Source organism: Heterodontus francisci, chromosome 9 (assembly GCF_036365525.1).
Source record: "Heterodontus francisci isolate sHetFra1 chromosome 9, sHetFra1.hap1, whole genome shotgun sequence".
In the NCBI taxonomy this organism is placed as follows: domain Eukaryota; kingdom Metazoa; phylum Chordata; class Chondrichthyes; order Heterodontiformes; family Heterodontidae; genus Heterodontus; species Heterodontus francisci.
In genome coordinates, this window is record NC_090379.1 from 31,215,088 (window position 1) to 31,242,628 (window position 27,541).

A 27,541-nucleotide genomic window follows, 5' to 3' on the forward strand; every position below is an offset into this window, starting at 1 on the left:
AAAAATCCGCAACTCTCACACCTTCGTAACTCCGTTGGAATTCCGAGGCACGACACTGGTGGTGGGGGGGGGGGGGGGAGGAGGAGAGGAATAAAATTATCAGGGCGGTGGGAGGAGAGCAGGGTAAATAAACAATTCCTATTGATTGTGGGGATGGTGGGAAGGAGTTGAGGGTCAAAGATACTGAAGTTCGGGGGGGAAATTTCAGAATTTCAAAAAGGGGGATAGGCAATTTATGTGTTTAGGACTCAGTTGGGGGGGATAGGAGAGGGGAGTCATATTAAATTAAAAGTTTATTAATTTTTTTAAGCTCACCAGCTCCTTTAAATCTTTAAATATGTCCTGATAGGCTTGAAGCCCTTTAAAAATGGCGCCGGCACCTGCGCGGTGGGGCCGGACGCCGTTGTCGGGGACGCAGCAGCCACCCCCTCTATATCATCAGGTCGGCCACTCCGCCTCCTCCATTTAAATCAGCCCCCGCGTGTGTCCAAAGGCCGCTGTCTTCACAGCGCCCCACCGCAGAGCGCAGCGCGTTGATAAAATTCAGCACACAGTGTTTTTAGCTTCACCTCAGTGAGTCCTTGCTCACTGTTCTCTAATTGGTTCATTTACAATTACAATCAGATAGGCCTTCTTAAGTTTAAACAAGAAAGATGTAGGTTTATTAACCTTAACACTCTAATTCAATTAAAATTACTAAAAATATGCAACACAACCACGCGAGCATGCTTACGAGATAAACACACACACAAATAGATACAGAGGGGGAGAAAGGATAAAGGGGGTAGGTTGGAGTGGTAAATGGAATTCAGTTACTGTCTTTAGTTTGGATGTAAAGTCCTTGATTGGAGTTAAGTCTTTCAGGTCTCACTGGGCCCCAGTGCCCACTTTCAAACTTGTTTCGCTGGTACCAGAAGGCTGAAGAGGTCCTATGGTTTGAGGCTTAAGTTGCTTCCGTGGGCCCCTGGAACTTTGCTAGAGAGGGGTGCTTTCTTCTTGAAATTCAATTGCAGTCTGCCCTTTCTATAAGGCACAATTAAAAATGCCCCCAGGTTGGTCAGCAGGTTAATCATGTGACAACTCTTTGCTTGAAACCGCATCGTCTGCGAGGATTGTTGATTTCAAATGTTCTCCAGTCACACTCAGTGGGAGGTGGCAGGGGGATAGTGGAGTGCTGGCTCTTACACAGACAATGGCTCTCAATGTCTTTTGATCATCATTTTTGACAAAACCCATCTCGTTAATTGAGTCAGGGAGCACTCCCATTGTCTCTCTATGCAACTGTCTCTCAGAATGCAAATGAGCAGCCATGTTTTAGCTGTTCAGCTCTGTGGTTCTTTTAAACAAGTTATGTTCACTGTCCAGTAATAGGGGTTCAAACAGCATTCCATATGACAAAATTAATATGTTTCCATTTAGCCAGTGTGGTTTCCGTCATCATAGTTCTTGACAAAAAAAAAGCAGTTAAGGGAAATAAGAGTTTCAAGGTTGAAATTAGTGTTGCCCTTATGCTTGTATGAATTCTTGTATAAAATTCCTCTCCACAGTAATAACAGATGTTTGAGTTAAAACGTTAACTCTAAAAGTATGTTTTTTTTTTAAGTGGGCTGCCCTGAATGGGTACAGTGATCATTTCTGGTCTTATACCCTCCCATGGCAGGCCATCAACAACATGCATTCAATATAGTGCTTCTAACATAGTAACACTTCATACTTACAAGTGCTAATTGGCAGTTATTACGTATATGAATTATTTATGTTATATTTACTTAGTTAAGCTGCTTTATTGCCTTTCAACAAACCAGTTGGGGACTCTAAACATTTTCATTCGTCATGAATCAGTTGGTAGCACTCAGACCTCTTCAGAAAGTTGTGGGTTCAAGTCATACCCCAGAGACTTGAGCTCAAAATCTCGGCTGACACTACAGTGCGAAATCAGGAGAAAGATACAATAAAATACAAGTCTTTTCTGTAACTATAGTTGATCATTACCCAGAACACAATCTTTGATAAGGTAATCACAAAACCAGCTTGCTTGAAGTGAGGACCCCCCACCCCCCACCATTTTCTATCAATTTTGTTAGGCAAGGAAGTCTTTTCAAAATGACAGTTGTGAATTAGTTTGGTGGTAATACTGGATTTTGCAGACTGTGGGGATTACTCCATAAACACACAAGTACAATAAGCTATCATTATCTGGATTCCTAATACAAAAGCAAAATACTGTGGAGACTGGAAATCTGAAATTAAACAGAAAATGCATGAAATACTCAGCAGATCAGGTACCATCTGCGGAGAAAGAAACAGTTAATGTTTCAGGTTTTTCAACTGAACTGGAAAAATTGAGAGATGTAACAGGTTTGAAGCAAATACAGAGGTGGAGAAACATAGGGAGAGGAGGCAAAAACAAAAGAGAAGCTCTGGGATAGGGTGGAAGACAGGAGAGATTAAAAGGATGAGGGGGGCAAAGCAAAAGTCGGCAGTAATGGAACATCAAAAAGAATCAAAAGATGGATCTAAAAGAGACTTGCATTTATATAGCGCCTTTCATAACTTCAGGATGTTCCAAGGCGCTTTACAGTCAATGAAGTACTTTTGAAGTGTAATCACTGGTCTGAATTTTATTCCAGTGACAGGGCTCCCAGCGGTAGGCCAGAAGGCTTGGTGGGGGAGCGGGGTTGGTGGGAGACCCCACCTTGGCCCTCTGTCAGATCCCCAGTGTGATTTCACAGCGGTCGGCCAGTTAACTGCCCACTGTTGGGGACATCATCCCCTTAAAGGCTGAGCTCCCATCTCCAGAGCTGCTGGCCAATTGGAAGGCCGGCAGCTCTGTAGTACCCACAGTGCCACCGGGAGTGTCACTGGCCACTGTCAGTACTGCAGGAGGCCCGACAGAGTAGAAGATTGGCGAAGACCCTGGAAGCAGTAGTTATGATCTGAAACTGTAGAACTCAATCTGAGCAATCAAAAGATAAATTGTTCCTTGAGCTTGCGTTGAGTTTCATTGGAACAGTGTAGGAGGCTGAGGACAGAGGCCAGAGTTGGAGTGGAATTAAAATGCAATCAAAAGCTCAAGGTCATGCTTACACACCAAATAGAAGTGTTCAGCAAAACGATGGCCCAGTCTACATTTGGTCTCTCCAGTGTACCATGAGCAGCGAATACAGTATAGTAAACTGCAAGAAGTACAAAATAAATTGTTTCAAAGCAAAATGCTGCAGATGCTGGAAATCTGATGAAAGTTCATTGACCAGGAACATTAACTCTGTTTTTCTCTCCACAGATGCTGCCTGACCTGCTGAGTATTTCCAGCATTTTCTATTTTTATACAAGTAAATTAATGTTTCACATGGAAGGAGTGTTTGGGGCCCTGGACGATGGGAAGGAAGGAGGTAAAAGAGCAGGTATTGTATCTGCTGCACTTGCACAGGAAGATGCCATGAAAAAGAGGGGGGTTGTTTGGGGTGATTGAGGAGTGGCACAGGGTGTTGCAGAGGGAATGATCCCTTCAGAATTGCTGAAATGAGAGGTGAGAGGAAGTTCTATCTTGTGGTGGCACCACACTGGAGTTGGTGGAAATTACAGGATGATCCGTCGAATGTGGAGCCTGGTCATGTGAAAGGTGAGGATAAGGGGAACCTGATAGTAGTTCTGGGAGGGGAAGTGATGAGAGCAGATACAGAAGAGGAGTAATTCTGAATAGAAGCATTCCTCTTCCTGTTAAAATCAATGACATGTAAAATCTTATCGGCTCCATATATTGGATTTGTAATACTGACATCAACAGAGATAGATATTTTCCTAAAATGGGGAGAGGGAAGTATGGGCTGGTATTGATCTGTGTTGCTAGGGAACCAGGAGAAACACAATTGCTCCCCCAGCATCACATTATGGTCAGTTAAAATCAAAATACTTGCTGTTTTGTTGGCACCCTTTGGCAGTGGCTTTAGAGACCACTGATCAAGCCATAGAAGAAGCCAAAAAATTGAGCAGAGCTTGTTCAGTGCTGATGAATTTCAGAGCCTTTTCAAGGAGTTAAATGCATGCTTTGAGATGTCCACCAGATGCGCCTAAATTCTGGACCAACACAAGATGGCATCTGATATATTTCCAGTGCTAGCTATTCAGGTGTGGGACATAGCCTGGCAAAAATGGTGGTCTTTGGTCCTGATCTGCAACCAAAAAAATGGGCACAACATTGCCCAAATTTTGTCCCCACACACAAGTGCCTAAGGAGAACTTACCAAAGGTGAATGATTGAAACTGATAAATACCATAGAGAATTAATTCTGCCAGTACAGGAGATTTGCATTTGAAACACAACCTGTCACGATCTGTAAAGATAATGGTACCAGTTCTGAGAGGATAAAGTGCTCTCTACTAGGAATTAAATTAGCTACAAACAAATTTCTCTGCAGCACCTGTGGAAGAGCCTGTCACTCTAGAATTGGCCTTTATAGCCACTCCAGGCGCTGCTTCACAAACCACTGACCACCTCCAGGCGCATATCCATTGTCTCTTGAGATAAGGAGGCCAAAGAATGACTAGGAATTGAATTAGCCCTCAGTGGAATAAAAGACTCAGTACCATTGGTTTATGTGCAATTCGAATCTCGTACTATTAGACATGGAGTTCTCCCATAGTTTGCTTGAAACTTCAAACATGCTAATTTTATAGTTATTGGAAAGATGAAAATTGTTCTTTTCTCTCTGCAAAGAAAGTTTTTTATTTTTCCTATTATGGTTTTGGTTCAAAAAGTGGCTAAGATTTTAATCTGCTGACAGTACATGTGACATGTTAGCTATTGTTATTTGACATCATGGTATTCTCTTATTATTGCATTCAAGGACAAGAGGTTAATCATTTTGCAGCCACCATCAGTGCACATGTACGCTTTGGTATCCATTTAAGTTTTTCTAAAATAACATCATAGTTTGGGGGAAAAAAAACTCCCTCTCAGTGGGAACAGTGCGGACAGGGGCTTAAGTTGGTGCGAGGGAAGGGGGTTCGCACTGTGTTTCGGCTCTGCCCCATCTGAACTTATTTGCAGTCAGACACTGGAAAACTGCCTGCCTCAGTTGAGATGGCTTCGAATTGGAGTAATGTAAATGAGTAATTGAGTGTAAATATAAGTGAATGCATGTAAATGTGCCCTGGAGTTCCAATCCTAATCCCTCAGGCTTCACACTCTGGGAGCTTGTAGGGGGTCAGTTGCTGGACAGATCACCATCCACTTTTGTCCTGCATGCCAGATTTCCACCAAATAATACGCCCACGTAAACGCCATCATGGACTGGTTGAGTCGAAAGGCCTGTTTCTGTGCTGCATATTCTGAGTTGAAATTAGGGCCATAGTTAGTCCTTTACAAAAGCATACTTGGGCACATAGCATTGAGAACATGAGAGAGTTGTTTGAAATAAAATCAAGCAGGGCCACTCCTAAAGAGCAATTGTTTAATCTTCTTTCCACCCTCACTTATTCTGTTACACTAGTTTAAATTAATAGCTACACAGCATTTTTTACAGAAGGGAATGGATTTGAACATCAGGGACAATTTACTCTGTGATACAGAATTAATGGTGTTTTATTGCTTGCTGAGGGGCGAAAGTAAATGCTTTACACACATAACACAATAATGATGCAATGACACAACTGACTTTCTGTCTTACCTGAAGCAGCTTTAATGCTCAATACTTATATGATTCAATTATTTCTATGCTAGATTTTGTGCAATTGCCAATGTCAGGGAGAGAGATATAGCCCAAGGTTAAAAGTCAATTTAAGAAAAGGTGAACTGTTGATTCTACACAAGGGATAGAATAATATGCAGCTAGTTTTGCCATAAATTTTCTTTCCAATGTGCATTAAGGTGAAGAAAACAAATCAGAGAAAATATGAATTTATTGGAGGCCCAAGTCCATAGTGCTATGGTACAATGTCATGAAGTGGTCGGTCACATGGCCCTAGATATTCGGGTGGTGAGTGCGGTGGCACAGGGAATGATTCCTGAACCTGAATGGTGAGGCCCTTGGTGCACCCAATATTGGGCCCCATTTCCATCAGGTCAGCAAGCTGTGTACTGTAACGGGCAATGCCAGCAGCGGATCTAAGGTACATTTGCAAGATGGGGAGGGCAGTGAGACAGGGAAAGGTGGGGTGGTGATTGGGCAGGTTACAATCAAATTAGAGGGTGACTGGGAAGTGCAGGCAATCCATTGGCCTGGAATATGGGGCTGGGAGAAACCAGAAAAGGTGGCAATTGGATCAAGGTAGATGATAAATTACAAGATATATTCTGCCTAAAGATGATGTAAATGTCAAAAATCTGCATTTCACTTTCTTCACTGTTAAACATATATTGTTTACTGATGCTTCTGAGAATCATAGAATGATACAGCACAGAACAAGGCCATCTTCCTGTGCTGGCTATTTGATAAAGCTATCCAATTCGGCCCTCTGCCCTGCCCTTTCCCCATAGCCCTGTAAACTTTTCTCCTTTATGTATTTATCTAATTCCCTTTTCAAAATTACTATTGAATCTGCTTCCACCACCCTTTTAGACAGTGCATTTTTGATCACAGCAACTCGCTGCGTGAAGAAATGTTTCCTCATGTTTCCTCATATTCCCTCTGGTTCTTTTACCAATCACTTTTTAAATCTTTGTCATTTGGTTACAGACCCTCCTTCTCATGATTTTGAACACCTCTATCAAATCTTCTAACCTTCTCTGCTCTAAGAAGAACAACCCCAGCTTCTCCACTCTCTCCACATAACTGAAGTTCCCTGTTGTGTTTCCTTTTCTTGCTACTGAATACAAACGTACCAACTACGCAAATGGAATTGGTAAACTCAAAAGTGAGTTCTTGATTCATGAAGATTAAGTAGCATATGTACAGTCTTGGAGAGCTTTTGATGACACTAATTACTTGGATGATTACACACTGCAGACTACCTACCAAGTAGAACCTTACATCATTTCCCATCTGATGATGTACATAGATCATAGCCACACCTACTTAAAGGTCCCCATCCCTGGTACAATTTTACTGAATCTCTTCTGGACTGTCTCTGAATCCTTGATATCCTTTCTAAAGTGTAGTGCTCAGAATCATAAAGGAAGAAAGACTTGCATTTATATAGCACCAGACATCTGTGTTTTACAGCCAATTAAATACCTTTTCAAATGTAGTCACTATTATAATGCAGAAAACACAGTAAGCAGTCTGCGCACAGCAAACTTCCACAAACAGCAATATGATAATGACCAGATAATTTGTTTTTGTGATGTTGATTGAGGGATAAATATTGGCCAGGACACCAGGGATAACTCCACTGCTCTTCTTTGAAATAGTGCCACAGGATCTATTACATCCACTAGTGTAAGCAAATGGGGCCTTGGTTTAACGTCTCATCTGACTGATGGCACCTCCAAGAGTGCAGCATTCCCTCAGTACTGCATTGGAGTGTCCGCCTTGATTTTTGTGCTCAAGCCCTGGAGTGGGACTTAAACCCAGAACCTTGTGTGTCAAAGGTGAGAATGCTACCAACTGAGTCACAGCTGACACAGCGGAATTTGACACAATACTCCAGCTGAGGCCTCAACAATGTTTTATAAAGGTTTAGCATAACTTCCTTGTTCTTTTACTCTGTTTTTATTAATAAACCACAGATCCCATATGCTTTTTAACAGCCTTGTCAACTTGTCCTGCCACCTTCAAAGGCTGATGTACATGCATTCCCATTCTCTTGCTACTGCACCCTCTTTCAAATTGTAGCATTTGGTTTATATTGCCTCTCATTCTTACTGCCAAATTATATCACTTCACATTTTTCTGTTTAAATTTTATCTGCATTTCACCAGTCTATGTCCTGCTGAAGTCTCTTACTATCCCCCCTATTGTAAACAACATTAATTAGTTCTGTCGTTCTCAAACCATGAAATTATGCCCGAGTCAAAATCATTATTATGCATCAAAAAGAGCAGTTGTTCTAACACCGACTGCTGAACCCACCACTGTATACTTCCCACCCCCACCCCCCAGTCTCAAAAACAACTGTTCACCATCCACTTTCTGCTTTCTGTCTCTTAGCCAATTTCATATCCATGCTGTCATTGTCCATATGATTCAATGGGCTTTAATTTTTCTAGCAAGTCTACTCTATGGTAGCATATAAAGTGGTACATTATCAATGCCTTTTAAAAGTTCATAAAAACATCAATCACGTTACTCTCATCATGCTCTTCACTTCCAGCGGCGGGGAAGGTGGAGGACGGCCCGCTCATTAAAGGCCAATTGAGGTAAAAGATAAATTAAGGGCCTCTTCTTGCCATCGCTGTCATTTTACCAGCACCGGGTGGGCACTCTGTCATGGGGGGAGGCCACCTGGTGAACCCTGGTGGATTCCCTGCGGGCTCAGGGGCTGCCCTTCTAATCGGGGACTCTGTGACTCATGGAATGGGGCTCCCTGATGGCAATGACTAACCTCACAGCAATTTACCAGCCCTTACCAACTACCACCCCAAACCCACCTCAACAGGGCTTGCCTGCCTTGCCCCAGCGACCCCAGACCCCACGTACTGGTAGCGAGGGTGACCTGCTCCCATGGCTTTGCCTCTGCTACTGCAGTCTCAGCAGTGGCCACTGCTGCTGAGACTGAAGATGCAGGCCCTCTGATTGGCAGCTGTTGGGGGTGGGTTCCCATCTTTTAAAGGGACGGGAGCCCCAAGGGCAATGAATTAGTTGCCAGGCAAATGGAAAATGCAGCCGGGGGTCCCAGAAATGGCCGAGGTGGGGTTGCGCCTGGCTTTTGATCGGTAGGGCCCTGCCTCTCCAGCAAAATTCCAACCCTTGTGTATGTAATGTTGCTGGTGCAAAATAGCTGCCTTATTTTGCTTGCATAACTATAATCGCGGCACTCTTTAAAAAAAAAGTAATTAATTGAGTGAAGTGCTTTCAGGTGCTCCAATGTGATGGTGTTGTATCAATGTAAATGTTACAATTATTAATTCCCATCTTTTAATTACCTTTTTGTTTATAAATTAGCAAAGAAAATATTTTTCAATGTCATTTTGAAGGTTTTGAGTTATCGCTCCTTCAACTTTCAGTTATATTCAGTTTCATTACGATACAATCTAGCTAATGCAACTATTATTTAATTGGCTGGAACTTGTTGAAACATTAATTGACATGTGAACAACGCATGCCGTGATAAATGTATAAATCAACTTGTGGCGTGTAAGAGATACCCCGCAAATTACAAATTGTCACAAATTGCAGAGAAATTTGCATCACTCTGTCAGAAGCTTCATGAAAATGGCATCTTGCACTTAACTCCCTGTGTGTTTCATGGAGTCGCAGCATTTTCACATTAATTGCCCATTAAGATTGCTGCAGAAAGTTAAGTCTAGTAATCAATGGTGTGAGTATTCTTATAACAATTGTGTTTAATGAATGTCAATCAACCTTTCCGGCCCAGAAAGTGAACAGTTAAAAATGTGGAGTCTCATTCTTTCAGGTAGCAAATTGTTGTTGGAGATTGTAAAAGTATCAAATTTTGAATTCTCAATTTTTTGTTCTTTTCCTTTTTCTCTCTTAATCCAATCTTTCTTTCGCTCTCTTTATTTTTGCTTCACTTAATGTAATTTACTCCACTTCCTAGTCCTTCCTCTGATTATTTCTCAATCCGTAAATTGTAGTGGTTAGAGATACACTATTTTAAATTTTACTACATTAAAGGTGCTATATAGTTGAAAGTTGTTGTATGTCCTGTCATTCACCCAGGTCCCAGTTGCAGCATTGCCCTCATCATGCCATTATCAGTTTGCACTTACTGCAACTATTTTATTTTTTTATTTATTGATACAGCACTGAAACAGGCCCTTCGGTCCACCGAGTCTGTGCCGACCAACAACCACCCATTTATACTAACCCTACAGTAATCCCATATTCCCTACCACCTACCTACACTAGGGGCAATTTATAATGGCCAACTTACCTATCAACCTACAAGTCTTTGGCTGTGGGAGGTAACCGGAGCACCCGGCGAAAACCCACGCGGTCACAGAGAGAACTTGCAAACTCCGCACAGGCAGTACCCAGAATCGAACCCGGGTCCCTGGAGCTGTGAGGCTGCGGTGCTAACCACTGTGCCGCCCAGGGTAAAACATTTTTGAGCTGAATTGTGCAGGAATAAGTCTAATTCACCTGGCAGGTCACAAGGTGACACGCTCCACTAACTTCCAGCCCAATGTTTAGTCTCACTACTGTACGTTCTGTGCTTCTCCTATAATTTGATAGAACTGGGGAAAGATATGCTAGTATCTGCTAGGATAATTACTGCAATAGCCTTTTGCTGACACAAACCAACAAATAAACTCATGAACTGTTAGCTGTTGATAGAAAAACTCTCCTTTACAGATCCTCAGTTTTAAAATGAAAGTGAATAATAGATCCTCAGCAGCTTAGAAACATTAAATCATATGAGTTATTTAACTGAGATGATAGAAATAAATTTGGACATAAAGCGACCCTTAGTAGTGTAATGTTGCAATAATTCACAAAGACTCTAATTGTGCTTAATTCAAATAATTTCTGATTCAGATTAGTTCTTTTAAAGATGTTGCCATGTAAATTTATACATATGTGGTGTAAGTGTTGTTGTATTTTACTATAATTTTCCTGTCATAACATACAGGGCTACAAATTTGGTTGCCCTGTTATTTGGGCATGGAGGCTGCAATTCACATCTGGCCCATGCCAGTTAAGGTCGAGGTGGGCAGCACATACATTTGGTACACCCAACTTATCTGCATGGTTGTAGTGTCTGGTTGAGCAGATCCCGTGCTGCTGTCTTCTTAACACTGCTGGCTCCCTCTGTGCTCAACAGGGGAGCCCAGTAGCGTTGTTCAGAAAACACATAATGCAACCAGCCTGCTCCTCTTAAAGGCAGGCTGTCCCTCCTAAAGGGAAGCTGCAGTGAAAAATATTGCTCCAATTTAAATGATGGTAAAATGAATGCCAGGGCAGAAAGAGTCTTCAAATATGAGTGCACCACTGGAGGCATTAGTTGTAGAGGTGGACAGAAGCAAAGATGCTGTGGTTCTACAGCGGGGTTGGAGGTCTTCAAGGACCACTCTCAGAAGGGAATGGGAGCAAGTAGTCAAGGAGGTCAACTCCCTGAGCCTAGACCTGAGGACCCTACAAAAATGTCACAAGAAGTCTAATTACCTCATATGGGTAGCTAAGGTCAAAGAGTGCATCTTTGCATGTCATATCCTACCAACCACACCACCAACCACTCACACTGCTCAATGTACCACACCTCCATCACTCGCCCAGCAGCAGCCCCTGAAACTTAGCAATCAGGCCTAATATTCAGATAATCCACCTCACCCTCAGACACCTTCCAATGGTGCCTGCCTCACATTCACCTCTCATTGCCTACATTTACCTCCAGCTATTCAGTTTTGGCAGGCACATCGCCCAAACACAGTGCTATACAACCACTGACATTCTTCTCTCTCTTGGAGGACAAGGTGGCACGCACTAGAAAAGGAGCAGAGAGAACCAACAGGGGACAAGGATGCCTGCATTTCTGAACACTGAAGGACATGGTTGTCCACATTTGGGGCCAGCTGCGATGGGACCAGTGGCATCCGGCATCGCTGAGAACATGAGGATGATGGCATCTTCCTGCCTTATGCACCATCTCAGTTCCCAGCACACCCCCATCCTGCTCTCTGGCATGTTAAGCAAGATGCTTGTTTGGATAAATACTTTGTACCCTTTGCTTTGCTGTACACATGACCTCTGTCATGATATGTAAATAAAGACTTTTGGCAGTAGCTATTTTATGCACCAAATGGTACACTGCTGATGGCGTGACCATGGACCACTTGCTTCCCACCCGAACCTCTTTCCTTCATCCAAACTTTCCCTTCTGAGTTCCTGCTTTCAGACAACCAAGAACTGTCACATGCCCAGTTACAGCAGTCCAAGGAGGAAGAGAGAGATCAACAGCAGCACTGATGAAGACGCCCAGTCACTTGATCTGACACTTGCGGCCACCAGCTCAGAGTCTCTCACCGCACATATCATGGAGGCTACTTTAGAGTTGACGTCAGCACATGGTGAATCATCCTAGCATGAGTGGCATGCAGCCAGGCCAGGGGTAAAGGATGATTCATTTGTCAGCTCACCGGGAGGCAAGTTTGGAGACCAGTTCTGCTACAAGGGACTCCGATGAGGACCACGATAGGCACCATATAGGACAGCGCTGTTGGATGTGCACACCAAAATGCTGGGTGCATTGGCTGGCCCACCAGACAGCCTCCTGTGACTGTCAAAGTGCATGAAGGAGTCCTGTTCCAAGTTGGCAGAGGACATCACACCGAGCTTGCCCTCTCCACAGCCTTTGCTCCATCTCCCTGTCCTGCTGCAAATCCAGAGGCCCTACAACTGCAGTCCCCGTTCCTGTTGCAACCTTTGTGTGGAACAACATCCCTTGAAAGGATGCAGCAATACGCCCCACAAAATCCAGGAACTCAACAAAACCCCTCCAAAAATACTCCTGATTACTTCTGGACACTTAACAATAGAAAAAGTTCTTAAAAATCATCTTATATGGAATTTGTGTGTCAGGCACTTTAAATAATGCTAATTCAGGACCCATCTTCCAGCAGAATATTTGTTGTTTGTAGAGTGATCTACGTAGATGCAACCTGGACCTGCATGGTCCAAGTTTGGAATCCTAGCGTTACATCAGCCAGTTGGATTGTGTGATCTCAGGATAGTGCCAATTCAAAGCCTTCTAGCGTGTGCCCTTCTCACAGAATACCTCATGGACCATGCATAAAACTGCTGACAACAAAGGACACCCACAAAAGTGGTACTAGGCCAGAGGCAGCGTTACAGAATCAAAATTCACACTCGTACGAAGACTTAATTTACGAATGAAGGTGGCTTTCAATTACCATTTTTACTTATGAACTATATAATATATAATTATAAAGAACATAGCTTAAGAACTAGGAGCAGGAGTAGACAATTCAGCCCCTCGAGCCTGCTCCGCCATTCAATGCGATCATGGCGGATCTCATCTTGGCCTCAACTCCACCTTTTTGCCCATTCTCCATAACCCTTCAACCCGTTACTAATTAAAAATCTGTCTATCTCTTCCTTAAATTTATTCAATGTTCCAGCATCCAACGCACTCTGGGGTAGTGAATTCCACAGACTCACGACCCTTTAAGAGAAGTAATTTCTCCTCATCTCTGTTTTAAATCTGCTATCCCTTATCCTAAAACTATGACCTCTCGTTCTAGATTGTCCCACAAGAGGAAACATCCTCTCTATGTCAACTTTGTCAAATCTCTTAATCATCTTATACATCTCAATTAGATCTCCTCTCATTCTTCTAAACTCCAGAGAGTAAAGGCCTAAACTGCTCAATCTCTCTTCATAAGACAAACCCCTCATCTCTGGAATCAATCTAGTAAACCTCCTCTGAACTGCTTCCAATGCAACTACATCCCTCCTCAAGTAAGGGGACCAAAACTGTACACAATACTCCAGGTGCCGTCTCACTAATGCCTTGTACAGTTGCAGCAACACTTCCCTACTTTTATACTCTATTCTTTTAGCAATAAATGCCAAAGTTCCATTTGCCTTCCTTATTACCTGCTGTACGTGCATACTAGCTTTCTGTGATTCATGCATGAGAACACCCAGATCTCTCTGCAACGAAGCACTCTGAAGTTTCTCTCCATTTAGATAATTTGCCTTTCTATTCTTCTGACCAAAATGGATAACCTCACACTTATCCACATTAAACTCCATCTGCCAAATGCCCATTCACCCAACCTATCCATATCCATTTGTAAATTTCTTATTTCTTTATTGCAAATTACTATCCCACCTATTTTAGTGTAATCTGCAAATTTGGCTATAGTACCTTCTATCCCTGCATCCAAGTCATTAATATAAATTGTAAATAGTTGGGGCCCGAGGACCGAACCCTGTGGCACCGAACTAATTACATCTTGCCAACCAGAAAAAGAACCATTTATCCCAACTCTCTGTTTTCTGTTGGTTAGCCAATCCTCTATCCAAGCTCATAAATTGCCCCTAACCCCATGTGATCTTACCTTGTGTATTAACCTTTTGTGCAGCACCTTATCAAATGCCTTCTGGAAGTCCAGATATACTACATCTACAGGATCCCCATTATCCACTTTACTTGTTACATCTTCGAAGAACTCTAGCAAACTAGTCAAACACGATTTACCCTTCATAAAACCATGCTGACTCTGATGGATTGCATTTTGACTTTCTAAATGTCCTGTTATTACTTTCTTAATAATAGATTCAAACAATTTCCCAACGACAGATGTTAAACTAATTGGTCTACAGTTTCCTACTTTCTGCCTCCTTCCCTTTTTGAATAAGGTGCCAGGGAATTTTGGAATATTATAAACAATGGATCCACTGGAACCTTTCCCACATCCAGGGAATTTTGTAATGTTATAACCAATAGATCCACTACCTCCGCTGCCACTTCCATTAAGACCCTAGGATGTAGGCCATCAGGCCCTGGGGACTTGTCTGCCTTCAATCCCAATAGTTTGCTCAGTACTTTTTTCCCTAGTGGTGGTGATTGTTCTAAGTTCCTCCCTTTCTATAACCTCTGCATTACCTGTTCCTATTGGGATGGTACTAGTGTCCTCCAATGTGATAACTGAGGCAAAATACTGATTTAGTGTCTCCCCCATTTCTGTGTTCCCCTCTAACTCCCCAGTCTCATCCTCCAAGGGACCAACATTCACTTTAGCTACTCTCATCCGTTTTATATACTTACAGAAGCTTTAGCTATCCGTTTTTATATTTTGAGCTAGTTTTCTTTCATAATTTACCTTTGTTCTTTTTATTACTTTTTTTTAGCCATAGATGTTTTTTCCCCCTCTTACAATCTTTCTTCCTCTCTGGAATATATTTTAGTTAGGAGGAATTGAATATCTCCTTAAATATCTACCACTGCTCATCAACTGTCCTACCTTTTAGTCTTCCCGCCGAGTCCATGAGGGCCAAATCTGTCCTCATGCCTATGTAATTACCTTTGTTGAACTCCAGAACGCTAGTGTGGGACTCCGGTTTCTCTCCCTCAAACTGAATTTGAAATTCTAGCATGCTATGATCACTCTTCCATAGAGGATCCTTAACTATGAGATCATTAATTAATCCCACCTCATTACACAATACCAAATCTAGAATAGCCTGCTTCCTGGTTGGTTTCACAACATATTGCTCCAAACAACAATCTCTAATACATCCAATGAACTCTCCCTCGAGGCTACCCTTGCCAATTTGATTAATCCAGTCTATATGCATATTAAAATCACCCATGATTATTGCCGTACCTTTCTTACAAGCCCCCAGTATTTCCTGGTTTATACTGTGCCCCACTGCAGAACTACTGTTTGGGGACCTATAGATTACTCCTACGAGGGTCTTCTTTCTCTTGCTATTTCTTATTCCTACCCAAACTGATTCTACGTCTTGATCTCCAGTGCCTATATCATTTCTCACTACAGCACTGATCTCTTCCTTTACTAACAAAGTTACACCACGTCCTTTATCTTCCTGCCTATCCTTCCGAAATACTGAGTACCCTTGGATATTCAATTCCCAAACCTGATTACCGTGCAACCATGTCTCAGTAATTGCCACTAAATCATGCCCATTCATCTCTATTTGTGCTGCTTACTCATTAATTTTATTCCGAATGCTTCGTGCATTCAGATACAAAGCCTTTAAATTTGTTCTATTATCAAATTTCCCTACTCTTGTACGATTCCTTGGTGCAATATGATGTTCACAGGTTCTGTCCCTTCCTTTTATTTTCTGGTAACAATCAGCCTCATGACTAACCTGCACTCCTACCTTCTCCTTTAACTTTGACTTCCTAATTTTCCATGCAACTGAACCCTCCCCACCCCCCAAACTATTTAGGTTAAAGCCCTATCTACATCCTAGTTATGCAATTCACCAGGACTCTGGTCCCAGCATGATTCAGCTGGAGCCTGTCCCATCGGAACAGCTCCCTCCTTCCCCAGTACTGGTGCCAATGTCCCATGAATTTGAGTCCATTTCTCCCACACCAATCTTTGGGCCACGCAATTAATCTTATTGACCCTCTGCCAATTAACACGTGGCTCAGGTAGTAATCCGGAGATTATTACCTTTTTTGGTTCTGCTTCTTAATTTAGCCCCTAGCTGCTCATATTCCCTTGGCAGAACCTCTATCCTCATTCTACCTATATCATTGGTACCTACGTGGACCACAACTGGATCTTTCCCCTCCCATTCTGCAGTCCAGATGAGATATCCTACACCCTGGCACCAGGTAGGCAACACTGCCTTCGGGACTCTCGATCCTGGCCACAGAGAACAGTGTCTATGCCCCTAACTATACTATCCCCGATTACAACTGCATTGCTCTTTTCTCCCCCCACTTGAATGGCTCCCTGTACCATGGTGCTATGGTCAGTTTGCTCATCCTCCCCACAGTCCCTGCTCTTGTCCACACAGGGAGCAAGAATCTCTAACCTGTTGAACAAGGACAAGGGCTGAGGCTCCTGCAACACTATCTCCTGGATTTCTCTACCCGCCTCACTCATAGTCACACCCTTCTGTCCCTGACCAATGGGCGAATTCAAGGTAGTTAATCTAAGGGGTGTGACTGTCTCCTGAAACACAGCATCCAGTTAACTCTCCCCCTCCCTGATGTGTCGCAGTGTCCGAAGCTCAGACTCCAGCTCGTCAACTCTGAGCTGGAGTTCCTCAATCAACCAACACAGATGTGGTCACTAGGAACCACAATGGAATCCACCAGCTCCCATATCATGCAGGTACAACACATCGCCTGGCCCTGCATCTCTATTTTATTAAATTAGATTTTAATTTGTTTTTTAAATTTCCAACTGGTCTTTAGTTTTTTAATCCGCTTTAGTTTTTAGTTTCTATACGAATAAATCAATCAAGTCTTACTCTATATTTGATTTCAATTACATTAAAAGCTTACCTGAATACTAACCCCAGCTGCTTTTTTGTTTCCCTCAAGTCTAAATCAGGGGAAACGATCACTGACCAACGCAAGCAAATGGTTAGGTGGAGCACGACCTAGAACTGTACTCCAGGGAAAATGTTGTCACTGAGACCGCCCTCAATGCAGCCCAGTCGCTGCCAGTCATGGATGAGCTGGACGAACAGCCAACAAAATCGGAACTCAGTGATGCCATTGATTCTCTAGCCAGTGGAAAAGCCCCTGGAAAGGACAGCATTACCCCTGAAATAATCATACTCTCAGCACTCCATGAACTGCTTTGCCTGCATTGGGATGAGGGAGCAGTACCACAGGACATGCGTGATGCCAATATCATCACCCTCTATATGAACAAGGGTGACCACGGTGACTGCAACAACTACTGTGGAATCTCCCTGCTCAGCATAGTGGGGAAAGTTTTGGCTCGAGTCATTTTAAACAGACTCCAGAAGCTGGCTGAGCATGTCTTTCCTGAGGCTCAGTGCGGCTTTCGAGCAGAGAGATCCACAATTGACATGCTGTTCTCCCTTCGCCAGCTACAGGAGAAATGCCGCGAACAACAGTTGCCCCGCTATGTTGCTTTCATAGATCTCACCAAAGCCTTTGACCTCATTCGCAGACGTGGTCTCTTCAGGCTATTAGCAAAGATCGGATGTCCACCAATGCTACTAAGTATCATCACCTCATTCCATGACAATATGAAAGGTACAATTTAGCATAGTGGTGCCTCATCAGACCCCTTTCCTATCCTTAGTGGTGTGAAACAGGGCTGTGTTCTCGCACCTACACTGTTTGGGATCTTCTTCTCACTGCTGCTCTCACATGCGTTCAAGTCTTCAGAAGAAGGAATTTTCCTCCACACAAGATCAGATGGCAGATTGTTCAACCTTGTCTGTCTTCCAGCGAAGACCAAAGTACGGAAAGTCCTCATCAGGGAACTCCTCTTTGCTGACGATACTGCATTAACATCCCACACAGAAGAGTGTCTGCAGAGACTGATCGACAGGATTATGGCTGCCTGCAACGAATTTGGCCTAACCATCAGTCTCAAGAAAACGAACATCATGGGACAGGACATCAGAAATGTTCCGTCCATCAATATCAACTGAGCCGCATAGAAGATGGCAGGATCCCCAAGGACGCATTGCACAGCGAGCTCGTCACTGGTATCAGACCCACCGGATGTCCATGTCTCCGCTTTAAAGACGTCTGCAGACGTGACATGAAATCCTGTGACATTGACCAAAAATCGTGGGTGTCAATTGCCAGTGATCACCAGAGCTGGCGGACAGCCTTAAAGGCGGGGCTAAAGAGTGGCGAGTCGAAGAGACTTAGCAGTTGGCAGGAAAAAAGACAGAAGTGCAAGGAGAGAGCCAACAGTGTAACAGCCTCGACAACCAATTTTATCTGCAGCACCTGTGGCAGAGTCTGTCACTCTAGAATTGACCTTTGTAGCCACTCCAGGCACTGCTCCACAAACCACTGACCACCTCTAGGCGCTTACCCATTGTCTCTCGAGACAAGGAGGCCAAAGAAAAAGCTCTCACTTTTGAATGTGACGTCACTCTGATGCCACTTTTCTATTTTTTCCCCTGGCTCTGGTCCTGCTGTTTTTTCTCTCTCTCTCTCTTTCCGGTCCCCAAATTCTTGGCGCGCTTTTTAAAGTTTTGCTCCCAATGTGTTTTCTCTCTTTCCCTTCATTATCCTGACTTGGACACTGTCCCTTCATCATCACTGAGTCAAAATCCTTGAACTCTCTTCCTAACAGTACTGTGAGAGTATCTTCACCACTCAGACTGCAGTGGCTCGAGAAAAAGGCTCACCACCACCACCTTCTCAATGACAACTATGGATGGGCAATAAATGCTGGCCATAGTCTGAGAATGAATATCGTTATCCCACTATGCTGCCTTAATTATATATTTCTCACCCAACAATCCCATTGTGCCATCTGATTGCTGACAATCTAAAGCAGAAAAATAGATCTGATTCCTTTTGCTCTGGAGATGAGGATAAATTCAATTTGCCTGGCAACCTAATATAAGAATATCCAGTTTATGTTACCCTGGTGAACTGTCTGATTCCTGCTGAGAAAGAAAGTAAAACTTAGGTTTATGTAAAGCCTTTCACAATCTCAGGGTTTCCCACAGTGTTTTTCTGCCAGTGAAATACTATTGAAGTGTATTCACTGCTGCGATAGGAAATGTAGCAGACATTTTGTGCATAGCAAGATCCCACAAACAGCAATTTGATAATGGTCAGATAATCTGGTTTAGTGATATTTGTTGAGGGGCAAATATTGGCCAGAACCTCCCCTGCTCTTGTTCAAATTAATATCATGAGATCTTTTACACCCAGATGAGAGAGATAAGGCTTCGGTTATCGTCGCATCTGAAAGTCAGCACCTGCAATAATTCAGCACTTCCTGCTTACTGCACTGAGACTGCTAAGTGAATTATGCATCCACTTTCCTCGGTGGCCAACTGCAGGGATCTCCAGTTTTCAAATCCAGGGCAACATGCAGCAGCAAAGCCCTGTCAATCCACCCCTCAAAGTCCAAGCAACTTAACATTAGTTTCCCACAGAAAAACAAACATGAGGGACTAGTGGCTCTGGATGTATTTTCCCAATGGTATTCGCAAACTGGAAAATGAGACGTCTACATCCAATCTTAGCTGAGCATATGTGTTTTTTCTACAAGGTAGTGTTTGCCTATGAATTCTGGGGTATTCTCGGGAAATTTGTAGCCTAGCTAATAAAATCAAGATCCGATATATGGTCTCAATTACATAAATATCCAAATAGGAAGGCCAAATTCTCATGCCTATTACTGATTCATTCTAATCTCTGTGGTCTCAATTAAGACATATTGATGGGCAATGGTTCGCAAAAGTACATAAATAGTGTTACAAAAGTGCTTCTGTTTTTGTTAAAAAAAAAAATTTTGAGGATGCATAGTCAAATTGAAGAAATGTTGGATCAGTTTTTTTTCAAGACAGTCATCAAGAGGACATGGAAAGAACTTCTGAAAGGAGTTCTGATGAAAGGTCACTGGCCTGAAACGTTAACTCTGCTTCTCTCTCCACAGATGCTGACAGACCTACTGAGTATTTCCAGCACTTTCTGTTTTTATAACTGGAAGGACGTGTCTGACAACAATTACTGGTTGTTGAAAATAGAACAGAAAAACCCTGGTAGCTGGGGAAGATGTGTGCAGAGAAATGGCAGGTCAGAAGGTGGACTTTCTGTTTCCAGTTTCTCTTTTGAATTGTTTGGAGTTGAGAATGAACTGTTTAAAAGGGGCTGGATTTTAAAAAAAATAAAACTGAACGACAGAAGCCCAGCTCAGCCCAGCCTGTTCCAACTCCCTAAAAAGCCTGCAGAAGAAGAGAACTTCCAAGGAAAGAAGAAAACTCCCAAGAAAGGAGAGAAGACCACAACCCAGCTCAGCTTTCCAGCACCTCTCTAAAAGACCCTGCCTGAGAAGTCCACTGTGTCAACTCATCTCGTCTCCTACCTTTGAAGAAAAGCCTGCTAAATTAATTCTCAACACCGCCTGAAAAGAACTGTTCTAAAAGATCCCTGTGACCCATCTACGTGCACTCAGAGGCCAGACTATATGCCAGTTTTGGAACACAACATATCTCATCTGCTGTTTCTTCCAGAATGAGCAAGTATTCAGCTCAAATGTTTTTTTTTTGTAACAGAGCTCTAAACAATAATCCCTTTTATTTTTCTGGTTAACCAGGTAAAAAGGGAACTGTAATATTTCAATCTTTGTGTTTATGCTTTAGTTCATTACTGGTTAAGAATTGTTTTATAATAAATTGATAATGTTGTTTATTAAAGAAACCTGGTTGGTGAGTTTTATTCTGGGAAAAATAGAGTATATGATTGACCATATCAGTAAGTGGGAAAATTTTAATATATGCTGTGACCTGTGGAAAAGTGGGACTAGAATAAATCTCCCACCTCAGTCATAACAATAGTGATTTTGACCAAACAGGATCTTTTAGCTGAGATTCCCCTGCAGAATATTTCCCATTAAATCGGCATTCCTTTCTGCATGTATCATACTATATACCATTTAGTTTCTTCTGAAGGATGGTGCAGCATTTGGAATTTATTGCTATTTTGCATACAATTATTCCAACTTGAATAATGATGGTTCCTTATGGGACTGTTATTTGAGCTCTTGTTTATCTTAGGATCTTATTAATGACCAAAGTTCTTTGAGGGTTATTTCCAAAATATCTTGTCTTGTTATTAAAGAATAAATGCTTACCTTTCACAAAGGCAGTGCTTCCTTCCATATTCATAACTTCGCAGGATAGGGTGAGCTATTAAATGTTTTAAAAGGTGCAGAAAAGTTGTGCAGAAAATAAATTAGATTCAAGTAAATAGACGACTGACAGAGCAGGTAATTATAAAATACATAGATCAGCACCGAGGATGAAATTGCCCTCTTAACATTTACCTTTATTCTCAAACAGTACAATTTATTCAAGCTAAACCTTACTAGAATTATCTGGACTCAAATTCTACTCTTTGTCTAGCAGCATTTATTTGGCAGTACAACATTGAAAACTGCATAGTTGATGCAATATATATACTGTGCTTCACAAGGTCTTGAAAACCAATTCGTAATTGATGCCTTTAAATTGCAGGAAGACGGAATGTTGTATACAGCCTTCCATTGCAGCTTCAGATGGATGTAACCAGATTGGGGACCAAGAAGTGCAGATCAAAAGCAAGAACTTTTACTTAAATGGAACCTTTCACAGTTTTAGTACACCAAAAGCTCTTCACAGCCAATGATTTATTCTTTAAGTGCAGCAGCCAATTTGTGTGCAGCCAGGTCCTGCACACAGTAATGAGATGAATGAACAGGTAATCTATTTTAGAGGTGTTAGCTGAAGGTTGGCCAGTTCATCAGCAGTGCTCCCTGCTCATCTTCAAATAAGTCCCATGAGATCTTTTGCATCCACCCAAACAGAACCTTGGCTGAACATCTCTTCTATCAAGGCAGTGACTGCGGCAGTACAGGACACACATTACTGTACTGAAGTGTCTGTATAGATTTATCTACTGTCATGGAATGTATCTTTTGGCTCAGAAGTGCAAATCTTAGGTGTCAGCTGTAGCTCAGTGATAGCAATTTTGCCTCTCAGTCGAGGTAATAGGTCCAAGCCCCACTCCAGAGATGAACGTAAAATCAAGGCTGCCACTTCAATTTAGTAGTGAGAAAGTGCTGCAGTGGTGGAGGCAGTATCTTTAAAAAGAGAGTAATCCAAGTTTCTGTCTGACTCTTGGGGTTTATGTAAATTAAGATCTCATGGCACCATTTAATCAAAAGCAGGAGAATTGTCCTGGAAACATTTATCCATCAATCAACATTTAAAAAAATGTTTTTTATTCATTCATGGGATGTGGGCATCACTGGTTAGGCCAGCATTTATTGCCCATCCCTATTTGCCCTTGACAAGTTGGTGGTGCGCTGCCTTCTTGAACCTCTGCGGTCCATTTTTTAAAATTTGTTTGTGGGATGTGGGCATCGCTGACTAGGCCAGCATTTGTTGCCTATCCCTTGACAACTGAGTGGCTTGTGTGGCCATTTCAGAGGTCAGTTAAGAGTCAACCACATTGATGTGGGTCTGGAGTCACATATAGGCCAGACCAGGTAAGGACAGCAGATTTCCTTCCCTAAAGGACATTAGTGAACCAGATAGGTTTTTACTACAATCGACAATGGTTTCATGGTGATCATTAGACTCGCTTTTAATTCCAGATTCATTTATTGAAATCAAATTTCACCATCTGCCGTGGTGGGATTCGAACCCATGTCCCCAAAGCATTAGCCTGGTCTCTGGATTACTAATCCAGTGACATTACCACTACGCCTTGGCTGTAGGTATACCCACAGTGCTGTTAGGAAGAGAGTTCCAGGATTTTGGCCCAATGACAGTGAAGGAACGACGATATAGTTCCAAGTCAGGATGGTGTGTGGCTTGTAAGGGAACTTGCAGGTGGTGGTGTTCCCATGCAACTGCTGCCTTTGTCCTTCTAGGTGGTAGAGGTTGTGGGTTTGGAAAGTACTGTCGAAGGAACCTTAGTGAGATGCTGCAGTGCATCTTGTAGATGGTACACACTGTTACCACTGTGCATCGGTGCTGAAGGGAGTGAATGTTGAAAGTGGTGGATGGGGTGACAATGAAGTGGGCTGCTTTGTCCTGGATGGTATTGAGCTTCTTGAGTGCTGATGGAGCTGCACCCATCAGGCAAGTGGATAGTATTACATCACACTCCTGACTTGTGCCTTGTAGATGGTGGACAGGCTTTGGAGAGTCAGGAGATGAGTTACTCACTGCAGAATTCCCAGTCTCTGACCTGCTCTGGGTGCCACAGTATTTATGTGGCTGATCCAGTTCAGTTTCTCGTCAATCGTAATCCCCAGGATGATGTTAGTGGAGGATTCAGCGATGGTAATGCCATAGAACATCAAGGGGAGATGGTTGGATTCTCTCTTGTTTTAGATGGTCATTGTCTGGTACTTGTGTGGTGTGAATGTTACTTGCCACTTATCAGCCCAAGCCTGGATTTTGTTCAGGTCTTGCTGCATCTGGACATAGGCTGCTTCATTATCAGGTGAGTCGCGAATGTTGCTGAACATTGTGAAATCATCAGTGAACATTCCCACTTCTCACCTTATGATGGAGGAAAAGTCATTAATGAAGCAGCTGAAGTTGGTTGGGCCTAGGAGACTACTCTGAGGAATTCCTGCAGTGATGTCCTGGGACTGAGATGATAGACCTTCAACAACCACAAACATCTTCCTTTGTTCTAGGTATAACTCCAAACAGCGGTGAGTTTTCCCCCAGATTCCCTTTGACTCCAGTTTTGCTCGGGCTTCTTGATGCCATCCTCGGTCAAATGCTGCCTTGATGTCAAGGGCAGTCACTCTCACCTCACCTCTTGAGTTCAGCTGTTTGATCCATGTTTGGACCAAGGCTGTAATGAGGTCAGGAGCTGAGCTGCCCTGGCGGAACCCAAACTGAGATCAGTGAACAGGTTATTGCTGAGCAAGTGCCACTTGATAGCATTGTCGACGACCCCTTCCATCACTTTACTGATGATCAAGAGTGGACTGATAGGGCAATAGTTGACCGGGTTGGATTTGTCCTCCTTTTTGTGTACCGGACATCCTTGGGTGATTTTCCACATTGCCAGGTAGATGCCAGTGTTGTAGCTGTACTGGAACAGCTTGGCTAGGGGCGTGATTAGTTCTGGAGCACAAGTCCTCAGTATTATTGCTGGAATGTTGTCAGAGCCCATAGCCTTTGCAGTATCCAGTGCCTTCAGCCATGGAGTGAATCGGATTGGCTGAAGACTGGCATCTGTGATGCTGGGGACCTCAGGAAGAGGCCAAGATGGATCATCCACTTGGCACTTCTGGCTGAAGGTTGTTGTAAATGCTTCAGCCTTGTCTTTTGCACTGATGTGCTGGGCTCTCCCACTGTTGAGGATGGGGATATTTGTGGAGCCTCCTCCTCCTCCTGTCAATTGTTTAATTGTCCACCACCATGCATGACTGGATGTGGCAGGACTGCAGAGCTTAGATTTGATCCATTGGTTGTGGGATCACTTAGCTCTGTCTATCACGTGCTGCTTCCGCTGTTTGGCATACGTTGTCCTGTGTTGTAGCTTCACCAGGCTGACACCTCATTTTTAGGTATGCCTGGTGCTGCTCCTGGCATGCCCTCCTGCACTCCTCATTGAACCAGGGTTGGTCCACCAGCCTGATGGTAATGGTAGAGTGGGGAATATGCCAGGCCATGAGGTTACAGATTGTGGTTGAATACAGTTCTGCTGCTGCTGATGGCCCACAGCACCTCATGGATGCCCAGTTTTGAGTTGCTAGATCTGTTCGAAATCTATCCCATTTAGCACGGTGGTAGTGCCACACAACACGATGGTGGGTAACCGCAATGTGAAGACAGGACTTCATCTCCACAAGGACTGTGCGGTGGTCACTCATACCAATACTGTCATGGACAGATACATTTGCAACAGGTAGATTGGTGAGGACAAGGTCAAGTAGATTTTTCCCTCTTGTTGGTTCCCGCAGCACCTGCCGCAGACCCAGTCTAGTAGCTATGTCCTTTAGGACTCAGCCAGCTCGGTCAGTAGTAGTGCTACCGAGCCACTCTTGGTGATGGACACTGATGTCCCCCACCCAGAATACATTCTGTGCCCTTGCTACCCTTAGTGCTTCTTCCAGTTAGTGTTCAATGTGGAGAAGCACTAATTCATCAGCCATGGGGGCTGGTAGGTGGTAATCAGCTGGAGTTTCTTGCCCATGTTTGACCTGATGCAATGAGAGTTCATGAGGTCCGGAGTCAATGTTGAGGACACCCAGGGCAACTCCCTTCTGACTGTATACCACTGTGTCACCACCTCTGGTGTGTCTGTCCTGTCGGTGGAATAGGACATACCCAGGGATGGTGATGGTGGTGTCAGGGACATTGTCTGTAAGGTATGATTCCGTGAGTATGATTATGTCAGGCTGTTGTTTGACTAGTCTGTGGGACAGCTCTCCCAATTTTGGCATAAGCCCCCTTTTGTTAGTAAGGAGTACTTTGCAGCGTCGACAAGGCTGGGCTTGCCATTGTCAGTTCTGGTGCCTGGGTCGATGCTGGGTGGTTCGTCCGGTTTCATTCCTTTTCTTACACTTTGTAGCGATTTAATATGGCTTGCTAGGCCATTTCGGAGGGCATGTAAGAGTCAACCATATTGCTGTGCGTCTGGAGTCACTTGTAGGCCGTCACCTTAAACAGATCATCTGGTCAGTAGTACCATTGCTGTTTGTGGGGCCTTGCTGCATACAATTTCTCTGCTGTATTTTCTAACAGTGACTGTATTTCAAAAAGTACTTCATCGGCTATGAAGCACTTTGGGCAGCCTGAGACACATGAACAGCATATATAAATGTTAGTTCTTTCTATGTTCACCACAGAGCCAAGCTGATCAGGAGTGAGCTCTGGCAGTAGCAATCCTATCTTACGAATACAGAGCAAACAAAGGCCATTCAGCCCATCAAGTTCACTTCATCCAGATACCATGTGGGAATGTTCTATCATGGATTTTCTCCCACATATTCCCTTACTTCTGGGACTACTTATTTACTTACCAATCAATCCGGAAAAAATGTCAAGTAGCATTGATAATTATCTGTGCAACCCTCGGTCCTGCTTTCAACCGATATTGATCCAATTTCTTTTTAAAGGTGATAGTTGACCCTGAACTAACTACCTTCTCTCGGAAGATGTTCCCCATACATAAGCTTGGCTCAGTTTGTAACATTCCCACCTTTGAGTCAGAGATTTTCGGGTTCAAGCACCACTATGTATGTGAGCCTTTAATCCAGGCTGATAATGAGGGAATACTGCACTGTTGGACATGTCATGTTTCATATGAGGTTGAGACCCTGTTTTTTGAGGTGAAGTTATTCAATCTCCATTTTGTTATTTACACAGAGAGCTTTGTGTCACCAGCACATTTAATAATACCTCTGTGACTCTGTTTCATACATTCACAAATATCTTTAAAAGCACAAGTCCCAGAATAGATCCTGATGGGACTCCTCTGTGTAATTTTTTCATAGATGGAGCATTTTCCATTGGTTGCCCACCTACCAGAAGTCCATAGGCCAGGATCACACCCACCTGTACCATTATCCATTAACCCCACTGTAGTTAGTGGGATCAGCAGGAAGACATCTCATTCACACGCTGCCTGTGACATTATGGGCGCATCGCCAGCATCTCTTTACCTCACACTTTTTGATGTGCTACGGACAAATAAAGCTGATCACATTTTTATGCAGCGTACATTGATTCCTGAATCCCTTACTAACTGGAATGTTTATTTTAAAACAATTTAATCACAGATTCATTCTGTATGAATTCTTTGGGAAAAACCTGTCTTGAATGAATAATCTATGCCACCATCTCTCTGTTTGTATGTGTACTCTTATGCATTGCAGTGCCTGAGTAGATTTTGTTTAACCTCTTCCCACTGCAAAAAAGGGACAATTCTTTTCAAAAGTACAAATTACCTGATGGAGTTTGTGCACTATCATGCCAAATGAAGACAAGTGGAAAGGCTGAAGCCACCAAACTTCGGTATTGTCACTTAATCACTAAGCATATGCTCAGTTTGGCACATCTGTACACATAATGTTCAGCTCCCTTACTTTCCAAATTCTTTCATAGCTGATTAAGACCCGGAATCTGACTGTCTCTGGAGATGCCAGCAGTAACAAAAATGGTAATGCAGTACAGATGAAACCTTCTGAGAATGCCATGACAGATGGTTGCATTATCATAATGCATTTGAACTGGCAAGCTAAATGACTCTAAAATAAATAAATGGGCTGAATCCT